The sequence below is a fragment of the Seriola aureovittata genome, chromosome 10, assembly GCF_021018895.1.
Source record: "Seriola aureovittata isolate HTS-2021-v1 ecotype China chromosome 10, ASM2101889v1, whole genome shotgun sequence".
NCBI classification, from domain to species: domain Eukaryota; kingdom Metazoa; phylum Chordata; class Actinopteri; order Carangiformes; family Carangidae; genus Seriola; species Seriola aureovittata.
Genome location: NC_079373.1, coordinates 23,441,038 through 23,454,092, shown reverse-complemented (window position 1 = coordinate 23,454,092; position 13,055 = coordinate 23,441,038). Strand labels below are relative to the sequence as shown.

General features: G+C 40.7%; 1 protein-coding gene across 1 annotated transcript in view; it reads left to right on the top strand.

Annotated features, from left to right (window-relative positions):
• spon1b (spondin 1b) overlaps nt 1-13,055 on the top strand; it is an 84,707-nt gene that overhangs the window by 33,963 nt on the left and 37,689 nt on the right. The window lies entirely within an intron of this gene.

Here is a 13,055-nt window from a genome sequence, read left to right as displayed (position 1 = left end):
AGTGCCGACCCACGCTCCCCTAACTAACGCACACAAGACGGGCAGACAGAGACGCAGACAGACAGGCAGGGAAGATGAGACCGGAGAGCTCTCGCTGTGATGATTTTAGTACAAGCCAGAACATCTCTGTCAGAACTTGTGCACTGCAGGAAGACATCATGTTGTTCAGAAAGTCATGAGGCAGCATTTAATAACCAGTCAGAAATTACAGACGTGTTTGTTCTGCAAGCAAATATTTAGAATAGATGTTGACACAACAGCCTGCTCTGTCTTACTACTGTAAACTGTCTAAGTCAAAGTTGAGAATTGCTGCTGCATAGATTACACAATCATGACCTAAATTTAATCTCTCTCCTGCTTGTTTGTTGAAGTTGACCTTGGCCATCATTGGCCCTCCATCAGATGCTCCCTGCTAAGCATGTGAGCACAAAGACTCACTTGACAGGACCTGACATGCATGAGGCTGTGGAAAATATGTGTGATAAAGCTCATTTTGAAAAGCTTCAGGCACATATAAGCTCACACCGCAGCACCAACAACACATTGCTACACACCAGCTGAGAGTCCTAGCTACTTTCTCAAAATGGGTCTCCTTAAATGCCGGCACCGCTGACTTAACAGCATTCAGCTACAGGTTAAAACGTGCCAAGGTCCTAAAGCAAATTTGTCACTTCACTGAAGCTGTCAGACTAAGGTACGCATCCTTTGTAAACAAACAGAGCTGCATGGAGGGAAAAGATTCACTCGACTTAACACAAACAAAGTTCTGTATTTTTATCCTAAATCTGTCTCACTTTTTTCACATTACATACTTGCATACAAGTGTTTCAAGGCGGATTTTGCATTTCCTCTTCCCTGCACAGAACTAGTTGTAAATTGCTTTTTTAAACTTGGTGTCAGCTCATCTGTACACTACTAGGTACACGTCAGTCATAACAGTGATCATTAGCATTATGAAAGTCTCCCAGGTTATGAGCAAGTTTTATTGTCAAATATTTCACCCAAGATTTAAGAGTGCTTAAGACGAGCACAATTTTTGAAAATCAGCAGAGGAACAGATGACAGATGTCGTAGTATTTGGGGACCTAAAAAAACTTTTAAAGCAAAAGCTCAAGCACATCCCAAAATGGGAAGATAGACATGTTTAAAATTAATGAGAAATTAATATAAAAAACATATATAAGCTTATAGAATTTTTATGTTTTTTTTTTTTTTAAAGTAAACTTGCATATGTGAATTAAAAACATATTAACATATGTGCTTGCAACATGTTATACCAAATGAAAATCAATCATAGATATTTTTTATACACGTACATATACAAACTACTACTACTTACTATTCTACTATATTATATATTTCAGATATGTTATAAACTTATATCTTCATATATCCAGAGGACATATATATGTGATAATATATCCCCTTACAGGTGACATATATGGCAACACCACTCTTGATATAGGGACGAATATGTCTACATGTATATGTATATATGTATGAATGGGTTTTAGCTGCTTCCCCCTGTGTCTAATCTCTCTGCTAAGCTAAACTAAGCTAAGCTAAGCTAAGCTAACCAGACAGTGGTTGTGGCTCCATATTTAGCCTACAGTCATGAGAATGGTATCAATTTTCTCATCTGACTTCTGTGATTTCTAAATTTTTAATATTCACACCACACACACAGTCCTTGTAGTCTTCATTAGGTGAGTTAAAGCTGAGTGATTTTGTACTGAAGGTACTGCTGTCAGTAAGGTAAGACACATACGAACTAAAAGCATCCTTTTAATGTCACTGCTCTCATACTCCAGAAACAAAATTACACGGCACATCTAATTAGTGATTGCTTTGAAATGTCAGATGCAGCTGAGAGTGTGTAACGATCACACAAATGGAGGTGGTAAAATGTGAAAAGCTACTGGCCAAGGAGTAAATCCTCAACCTTTTCAATGCCACGGTGCGCCAAACATGGGACCAAAAAAAAGAAAAGAAAAAGAAGCTACCTAATTATTGCTCGCTGTGAAATGCCACATGCTCTCTGCCAGGTGTGATCACACTAAGATCGGGCAGCAAAATGTCAAGAGCTGCTGGCCAATGAGCCATTTGTATCAAATCTAAAGAGGAGAAGTGTGATCACACGCCGAGTCAATTACATTTTAATGAAGTTAATACAATCCTCCGCCTCCTAAGTGATTCCCACATCCGAAAAAAAATCTACCGCAGCTGGCTCGCTCCACGGTGTACTCCTGCTCACCTCTAAAAGGATTTGTCAGTTGGGTTCTCCCTCCCTCTGCATGCATTGCTCAGCAGGCGCCTCGGGGCATCGCTTGTCATGCCTACATCTGTTGTGAAAAGCCATGTGACGTGCGATTTCTTTTAGGTGGAAGCTTAACATGTTTTTTAAAAACCTGGCTCAGCCCTCCGCACTGTAGGGAGCAGTCAGTATCTCGCCTTTTCCTTTCAAAGCAGCGAGACAAAAAAAAAAAGGAGGCAGGAGTATAAAGACAGGAGGACACACAGGTCTGGATTTTCCCTCCAAACGGTACCGTGAGCCAAAGGCCTGGCCGTATACCGCCCTGGGCTTGTACCTATCAGGCCTCCTTGGGGAAAGCTGCAGCTGATATTTCCTCTGTACAAAGTGAGACTTCTTTACATTACAAAGTCTCCGCCTGACAAAAAGTTTGACTCTTAGAAATGTGGAATGTGTCACGGTGACTCGCTCTGTGCCGGGAGAGATCAGTCATGGGGAGGGAAGTGCATCTGCAGGTTTCCACTGCTGGTCTGACGCTGCTTCACCTGCACAACCTTCTCCTCCGCAGATGCTGTTCAAGTCATTTCATACTTACTCGCATATTTTTATTAAAGTTTTTTATCGGTGTCCTCTGTCTTTCCTCTTTCAGATTTTTTTTTTTGTTGTCCTTTTTTTTTTTTTTTTTAACGCCTTCCTTCTCGATTGTTGTTTTCTTATGCATAATTCTCTCCCTCTCTTCCTTCCTTTCCTGTCTGTTCCACACTTGCCTCATGGCTCCTTCCTTTCTTTCTAACCAGTCTTACTTCAGTCTATTTATTTCCTTCCATGGGAATCCATGAATTTGAATGGAAAAAATATATTTTTAGCTACAGGAACCTTTCTTCCATTCTTGTTTCCACAATTCCAGCTGTCTTTCCGTCGCCTGCATATTTCTTTTCCTTACTCCTTTCTTCCATATTTGCATTATTCTTACTCTTCCATCCATCCTTTATTTCTCTCCTATCACTGCATTTTCTCCAAACACCTCACTGACTAACTGACTGACATCCCTTCATGAACATCCCCCAGAATGCCTTTTTTCTCCTCGTGCTCTTATGAGCGTATCAGTTTCCCTCTTTTCTCGACTGTCTCATTTTTCCGCTATCTTACTCTCTCTATCCTTTCTTTCTCTGTTTTCTCAGGCTTTTTTTATTTTTTATTTTTATTTTTTACAATTTTCTCTCTGTTTTGAAAGGCCTTATTTTAAATAGATTGTCAGAGAAGGGTGAGATGAAGGAGAAAAGACAGGGTGGGAGAAGAGGACCAAGAGAACCCTCCTTCACTTTCATCTGTCTGCTCAAAATACCTCACAGGAAATTGCTGCAGACATGCCACAGATAGACATAAAGGCCAACAGGCACACACACACACACACACACACACACACACACACACACACACACACACACACACACACAATCCACTCCCTACATCTTTATTGCTCCTCGCAGACGTCCGGATTGCACCACTGAACAGAGGAAGAGCACAAGGTGCACCGAGAGCACTCCAAAGTTTCCCTCCGATTCCTTTCTTATGGCTGACACCTGTCAGATTAAGAGCGAAGGAAGTAATGCTAAGTGATGTACTTTCTCTCGCCGAGTGTATCTCTGTGTGCATGTTCACAAACCGTCACCGCTCTCCGAGATGTTTTGTCAAGCCGTCACAGCATCTCCTCTCTACTGAGAGAAATGTTCTTGTGCTGCTGCTCAGAACGCCTCAGCAGGGAATTTCTCTCCGTCGGTTTGGTAGTTAGCCAGAATCGCTGTTCGACATGCGTGCAGTGAAGGGGAGCAGTATCAGCTCCAGACTCCGCAACTGCTTTTGACTACAGAGAATCTTTATAGTTTTTGTTTTACCTTCAAAACGTCCGCAAACAGTGAAATATATCGTAAATCTGATTCAGTTTAAGTGAAACATCATTTAGTTGTTTAGTTTTAACCAAAACTAAAAGTCATTGTATTGTCATGTTTTTTGTTTTTAAAGTTTTGTATGTCCTGCTTTCTGAAGCTACAGTTGTCGTCTTTGATGTTTACTGTTAGCACACTGACATTAGCTTTTAGCTAACACGTAAACAGTTGCTTACACTATTCAAGTTAGCAGACAAGGCAGTGTTTACCTGTTTATATCGGGCTGTAGTTCACACACACACACACACACACACACACACACGGGGAAATTGTTGGGTCTCTGTAAATATCACTATAAAGAGAAGGTCTAGACTTGCTTTATTTGAAAAGTGTCTTGACATAACTTCTGTTGTGAATTGACACTTTACAATAAAAATGGACTTGACACGATATAATTGGAGCTGCCTGTGTTCTCACTTTAGCTTGAGACAAGCTGCTAACCTACGCATAGCCCAGAAACATAAAACCGCTAACTAGCCTAATTACAACGCTAACACATGCATCCTTTGCTAATGATATGTTAACGTTGGCTGAGTTTCAAGAATTGTTGTTTGTCCTGCCTACTTTGTTTTTGCGTCTTGTTGAACGCTTTCAGTCTAAACATGTTATTTTTTAATTCTTCCAAGATTAGTAATATTAGCTTAAATTACATTGGATGCTTAAATGTTGCTGAAAGACATAATCTGGGCCGGAGGATACATTCGAGAGGCGAAGTCATGGCGTCACGTCCAGGCTAGCCTCTGTTCCACTAGCTTCTTTAACTTAAAACAATCTCTCATTTAGCATTTTTGTCATTTGTCTGTCTCAAAAAAAACAAACATATATTTCCCATATTCTAAGACAAATCTGCATTAACTGTAGCAGTTATGTAAGATTTTAACTAAGGTAAATAAACGAGCACAGGGCATTTAATAACGACTCTTTGTTGAAAACTGTAATGCATTTCGTCATAAATGACTTTTTATTCCGTTTTTATTTGTCACGGAAAAAAACATTATCAACAAATAGTTTCTGTCATTAACCGAACACACAAACACAGAGACGCACAAACATCCCCGGCAGTTCTCACTTTCAAAAGAAATGAGAAGAAAATAGAAAGGTGGGGGTGGGTGTCAAGCTGCAGTAATACAATGTAGATGAACACACTCACAGGTGGACATAATTACTTGGTGCGACTACATGATAACTGTGTCACATCACATTGTCCCTTTGGGGAACAGGAGGTGGAACTTTGTCAAGGCTTCATAAATAATGACGCACTGACGCCAGCAGCGTTTTCTTGATGGAAACATGGGGAATGATTTTATTTTCACTGTTTCTGTTATTCATCATATCTTGATACTTATTGGTTGGAGGTGTCTTGATGAATTCACACTGCTGCCTTACATCAGCCTGACACCTTGCACTTCTCTGCCTCCAGGCATCTACGTTTTAATCAGATACATGTCATCTTCGATAAACACTGAATAGAATATATTACCCTTGTAACCCCTCTGCTGCTGTTGTTTCCAACCATAGTTCACATATGTTATTTTGTACAAGTTATGCATTTCACACCCATGCATGTCTGTGCTGTGCATACACTTTGTCAGGCCTTGGTGCGATTTGACAGTATTTGTCAAGCTGGTCATACATTAAGTTAATATGAGGGTGTTGTCTGCCACACTATATTTGGACTTCACTTGTCTCCGAGAGCAAGAGGTGGGCGGAAAATGAGAGAGACAACTCAGACCAGCACTGTGTGTGTGTGTGTGTGTGTGTGTGTGTGTGTGTTTGTTTCTTTTTCTCTTTGTGTACTTTGTGATTTGTGCACACGTAGGAGTAGTATTATGTAGCGCTATCTTGAGTTCTCGCCGTGATAGAGTGAGAGGTAGTTAAGTCAGGCAGCAGCCGATGACAATGGGACACACACACACACACACACACACACACACACACAGGGTCCTGGGGGGTTTTTGGAAAGCTTTTGGCGGCTGACAGACGGACAGTGTCTCACAACTGACTCTAATTGGCTGAGAGTTTCAGGACGGAGACAACTGGGCGAATGAAGCAGAGGATAAAGACAGTGACAGCTGAGATACATCCTCCCTACCTCCCTAACGTTTATTTCATTTCATTCTCCCTCACACCTCAGCTTTCTAATACCAATAAACGACTGCATCTCCTTTTAATGTGAAAAAAAAAACACAAAATCGCTTGGAAAAAAACAATCTGGTGATCATTGAATGCAGACCTTCTGTATTGTAACATTAAAGATATTGTAGAGGTACTAAGGTCTCAAGTCGCGAGGCTGCATGACTGCATATGCATTCAATGGAAAGATGCTAGTGGGTGGGAACAAAAGTGCATTTGGTGTAGGTTGCATACATTTAAGTGAAGACACATTAGTGCGAGTGCAGAATGTGTCGGTGTGAGGGAATAAATATCACTTCTCCCAAAGCTGTTAAAGCGCAAACTGAATTTGATATTAACACCGTGGAATTATGGTGCAAAAAAGCTGCCTCACTTTTCACACGGCCCTGTTTACCAACATTTGCAGATTTATAGTGTTAACATGAGTAATATTACTCCATTATTTCAGCTTGTTGAGGTTGTGTAGTTTAATTTGTGCTGCGCATGGTTAAGATCTAAAAGGGATTTCAGTCCTCTTGTACAAATTAATTACAACTTCTCTGATAGTGTACATGCTGATTACACTAATTACTGCCTGACCCATCACTGATGTGAAGTGCGGTGAAGATGTAATACTTGTGTATCATGGTGATGTCTCATGAGATTTTTTTTTATTGTTCTATCTGCGATGCAGATGAGTTCGTTAGAGCGAGAGTGGGAACAGGTGTGTGTGATGAGGCTGTCGAAGAAGGGGTGAAGTTGTTATGACGGGGTGAAGTTGTTCCGTAGTAAATTAAATTCTGTTGTAGGTGGTGCGCTCAAGGGGTGGTGGTGATGCGTAAAATGTGATGTCAGTGACTGAGAAAACGGAAATTAATGCTGTTTGTTATTGTGTTTTCACTGAACGTCTGGCTCAGCCTGTGTGTACATGGCGATGAGGCTGGTTCCTGTTGGGTGACTCTGAGAGGGTAAAATGCCACTCACTGGTCAGTTGTAGGAGAGTGGGTGGCAGCTTGCCATGAGGCTACATGATTTATCTGCTACTGTTTTTGTTCCTTTACCTTTTCCTTTTTTGAAGCTCCCAGAGTTTATTTTTAATTTTTCACTTTTTTTTTTTTGCTGGAGTCAAAGTGCAGCAGAGGTTCGAGTGTTTATCTTCAGTAATGTGAAATATTTTCGAATGAACGGAATATATGGGTGGAGTTAAGTAGAGAGATTTAAACCAAATATTTTAGATGTGATTGGATTTCTGAAGAGCAGGCGTGACTTAGCAAACGCCAACGGCGCCGTGATTTGGAGCTGAAAAGAGATATTGAGCTACGGAGCTGCAAGAGGGCTAGCTGTTAGCCTCCACACCTGCGTCATTACACCAGGAGGAGGAAACCACGTCATTCATTTTTACTTTTTGTATGTATCTGTGCCTACAGTGCTGCTTTGTTCATCGTGCCCCTCAAAACTGTCCTGAACCACACAGTGTTTACATCGTTGTTAGCTAGCTACAGCTAATGTCTGGAATATTAGCGGATCGGCTGCTTATAGTGAATTATTTTGATTTTATTTTTTATTTTGAACACTCTGTATGTAACTTTTTTTTTTTTTTTACCACAGAGGCACATAAAGACTCAATTATCATCCTCCTGAGAAAAAATAGCCTTTAGCTGGTACTTAGACTTTCTTCGGCAGCTTACAGCTAACGGCTAACAGCTAACATTAGCTTTGTCTGTGTAGCATGTTGTGTCGAGCAGGAAGTGTACAGAAAGGTTTTTCAGAGCTTTTTAGATGAAAATGATGAAAATGTTTATTAAGGGGGTTTTAGTGAGAAAATAAAGCCATCTGCTAAGAACGATTAAAAATGGTACTAAGCTGTGGAGTTGGATAATTCTCAATAGGTTCAGAGCTAAAACAGTTCTGTGAGAGACATTTATCAAAACTTTCTCTGAATGTTTTTTAAAGACAGACCTGGAAGCAATAATTATATATGTGATGTACTGCCTGAGTATGGGAATTATAGCCATGAGATCTTTGAATGGCGATATCTAAGTCTATCAGCACCATGGGGAAACACTGGGAACTGAGGTTTTCCCTTGAAATCTCTCCCTTCATTTTCTTCTCAATAATACACTTGGGGTAAATTACAGGGTATCATGAATAGATTTGTAATAGTCATTGTAAAATGCGTTCAAGGATATAAGAGCTTACATCATGTGGTTTATTTTGTGTAGGCATATTTATAGTGATCATAAGAACTAAACTGGAATTTTGAATGTTTCCCTTAGCTTCGCTTTTAGCAGCCAGAGTTTAACACTTACAAAGTCCACACTGCATCTGTTTTAAAAACATTATAATATCTTCACATATTAATATATATATATATATTTTTTTTATATTTTAGCAGTTATAATCACTGTGAGATTGGCTGATCAGGAAAATGTCATTTCAATCATGTGCTGTTTGTTGTTTGTGTGAAAGCAGCATGAAGGAAGGTTCAAAATAGACAAAATGTTATCAGTGCAGTTTTCATTATTATCGAGTGGCCTTATGAGAATAAGACTGAGAACATAAACATCGCACGGCCATGAGAATTTCTTAGAAAGAAAGTATGTTTTCATTTAATTCCTCCCTTTCAACGGCAACATGTTGGCTCCGGTAAATGTGTAGGTGTGTTATTAGCTTGACATTGATGACAGCAAGCTGCACTCTCCTGAATGTAGCTTCTCTCTCAAGCAGAAAGATTTCCCAACAATATTTGGCCTTTATTCTGCTGTTGGTAATTAATGTTGTCTGCTGCTGACGATGTTTGTGTCGTGGTTCTCAGAAAAAGGGGCTCAAGAGCACGACTCAGGAGGCAGATGTTAAAAGAAGAGAGTTAAAGAGTCTTTACTAGAAAACTAAAAAAACACAAGCATACAAAGAACCAAGCAGGTCAACAAAGTACAAGGGGTCGGGCTGAGGCAAAATCCAAGGTCAAAAGCACGAAGAGCAGAGCGCTGGAAAGCTAAGGCACATGACACAAAGACAAGAAACGGACTGGTAGGCCTTCGCTAATGAGGGAATGGAGAACAGGTCAGCAGGTGCGTGGGGAGGAGGAGCAGTAAAGGGGAAAGTGGCAGGGTCTGAAATGAGAGCAGAATCAGAAAATGAATGCAAAAAAAACAATTGGATGGAATGAATGAAAGGATGCCATCGGTTACAGCAACAGCACGGAGCGAATGTGATGAGCTGGGGGAGGGAGGTGAGGAAGGGAGTGTTGTTTGAAGTGCAGTGGGAAAAAAAAAAGGGGATAATTAAAATGACAGTTTTATAGAGCCATCTTAATGAATGATAGCTGGAGTCATAGAGATTGCAAGTCTGAATGAGACTCTAAAAAGCTTTTTCTTGCTCTTGAAGAAATAAATAAAGTTGTTTTTCGCACAGAAAATTGAAAAAATTGATTTGCTGTAGGTGATGAGTGAGCTGCTCACAGCAAGCTGTAGAAAGGCAGGGGGTTTTATTCTGTGTAGTAGATTAAACAAAGAATGATACGTGGTGTTCATCTACACTGTTCGAAGGGACTGTGTGTAGTTTTGCACGTGACGGCACAGCTGTGTTTATTGTATTTAAATCTGCGGACGCCACGACAAGATCAGTCAGGATCTAACAGACGATAATGTTCCACGTTTTTATAAATATCAGATTAGAAAGCTGTTACTCCACAGTAAACTCATCCCGACTAACACAGCTGTCGTCAAGATGAAGCCTGGGCTCCATCAAATCTGTCAGGACGTTTCTGTTAAAAGCAACAGTTCAGACTCGAGAGTCGTGAGAGAGAAAAGTATTTTTATTCTGTTTTGTGACCCGCAGTTATCTCTAAATCAGCCGGACCTGCCTCAACCCGCTCATATAAGACCTGACCTGACTCACAGGTGCAGCTGTGCCGCTGGACAGTCGAGGCAAAAGGACGCACAATGGCAAGACGCAAATAAATGATAAATATAGATAAAAAAAAGCACTGATAACACAGGCCGAGGAGGCAGACACACCCTCAGTGATTTCAGTAGATTGTTCAGGAGATTAACTTGTTTCTCCCACTGCTCAGATCCAACTCAGTGGCTCAGGTGCACAACTCACAACTCACAACTCTCTATTTTTTTAATGAGACATCAGGATTTATTATTAACTGACCTTATGCATTTTTCTAATCACTAAATAGCAAATCTCCAAACCCTCACTAATGCGTTTAAAGATGGAAGGACTGGAAATCATTTTTCGTTCTTTCCTCTTCCACAGATAAGGACTCGTGCGTTTGACTGTTTTCACATACGCAGAGAATAAAAAGAGCAGCACAGTCTAAATTAATTTGCCTGTAACGTAATTGCTTGTTCTATAACCAGCCTCTGCAATATTCCAGCAGCTGCTGCTCCAACATACATCAGCTGCCTGTTAATTCTCCCATAATGGAGGCATGTATAGAGTTTTTTTTTTTTTTGAACTTTGGAACTTCATATTTGGTCGTTCAGGGAGATTCATTTTCTCTCCGTCACAGACCTCAGCCAGTGTCCCTGCTGCTTTTAAAGAGGATGAGAGCTCCTCTCATGTGATCGGTCATTATGAAGTTCCCCCCGACTTCACCTGCCGATTCTGTACTCCTCCAAAAATAATGCTCTGTTAGCCCAAATTGAATCCTGGTGTCTGGGATGTTTCTGCCTCCAGAAGAAGGGGACAAATCCAAACTTGAAAAGTGAAATGCAAACTGTCACGAACAGCGGCGAGCAGCTGGTCTCGCCAACATGAGATATTTCTTTCCTTTATCCTCCTTATGTACAAAGCAGCGCATCAGCTAGGTTGGCAAACATTCATGTGCAGCATATGGATATCACCACTCAGGGGTTTCTGGGTGCTGAAATTCAAACTTGCTAGTTATCAGTTTGCCTTTACTGCCACGTAAAAGCCTCCGACATGAAAAGTTGTCAGTAAAGCTTTAAAATACTTTCAGTGCAGAATCCTGAGACGACCTCAGACACATTTATTTATTTTTTTTAGGCAGATTACTGTGTAGTCCAGTTTTTTAGCAGGGGACTAACAGGGTTTACAACTCCGTTATATTCTGGTGTTAAACAGGATGATGACATCTCTCATGCCTCTGTCTATCTTTCATGTTGTGCTCAAAGACTTGAGCTTCCCTTCACTTTGTAGCGGAGCTTCATTTAAGCTCGATACTCACAAGTTGTATCACATCCTCTTTACAATGGAGATGACTGCTGCCTCTGAAGTGAGTTTTATTCCATAATTTCCCCCTATTTTTAATTCCTTAATGACATGTGGCGAAATGCTGTCTGTCGAATTATCTGCTGTCAAATATTATCATGTTGTCTTTGACTACATGTGATCTGTCTGGTCTTATGAGTGTGTTTTCTTTTTAAAGGCCACAGTGTAATTCTGTCTCTAAAGAGAAAGTGATAGCAGAGCTAAACGGATAAACCAGTATAAGTGATGAATCAGATTAATAAAATTGTGGTTGTAATAACTCTCGCCCAGTCATAAATGTTTAATAAGGTATTTCAAAATGCACAGCGCTGACAGAAAGTGGCGTCAAGAATGGATCGTTTTTACTCGGAGCTAAAGATCCCCTGTCAGCAAATCAATGGGGGAGATTGAAGCTGTAGCGAGACAGTTTGTTTGGCTGGCTGGCACCGCGGGGCCTGTCTTGTCCTTGGCATGTCTTACTTTGTTTTATTTCTTTGGTCATTTTACTTCTCTGTCAGGATTTCCTTTTTCCTGCTTTGGAGGGAAGGGTGGTAAGAGGATCTTGCCTAAGCCCGACTGAAAAGGGAAAAAGTTGAAGACGAGACAGAAGCAGAACAAAGGACACTGAATTTTAGAGAAGTTGCCAGCTTGATAATGAAGTGAGCACAATCCTGCTTGACAGGAGTGTAAACCTAAAACGGAGCTTTCTCCTAATTCCCAAAGGACACTGACTGGACACAAGGCTTCGTTTTCACTGGCATATCCCTCTCATTTTTCAAAAGCATTGTTTTGTCTCTTTTACAATTTCTGCTTGATTTACTTGGTTTATTTCTGTATGTCTTCGTCTAGTCCAGCTTTCATTACCAAGATGTATTAATCCGAGTTTCTTAAAGGTGAATACACCTATCTGGATCCTCTTTCAGTTACACAGCATGGAGGTGTCTTCAGACTGAAGGGTTAGCGTTACAAGGTTAATCAGTTTATGAACTTAGCTAATTAGTTAGTTAAGGAATCTTAATTGGTATAAGTACCATAGAATCAGATTGCTCTGCCTCTTTATGCCGGTCAGATATTGATGCAGATTCTGTCTCGGTCGTGGAGCAGTAGAGCAGTTTACCTGTGCAAGGATACTGCACCATGCGGTCTACATGTGTGACCACGACCACGACCACGACCACGACCATGACCACGACCATGACCATGACCATGACCATTAGGGTTGGATGGTCTGCCCAACAGATCATATGACAATCTTTATTTTGAAAGTCCTGGCTGGATTCGTGTCTCTTTGTGGCTTTGACGCTTCCTCCAAATGTTTGTCTGTGTCTGTGTTATGACCCGGCCTCAGGCGGCCACAACACAAGGGAGACACACCATAGTTAATATAGGCAGTTAATAAAGGATATCTGTAGTAACCAAATCAAGATGCCAAATTAAATGTTAACAGCTCAATGCAATCACACAGCTCACAATCAATAAAGTCAGAGAGAGAGAGAGAGAGAGAGAGAGAGAGAGGTTAGTTT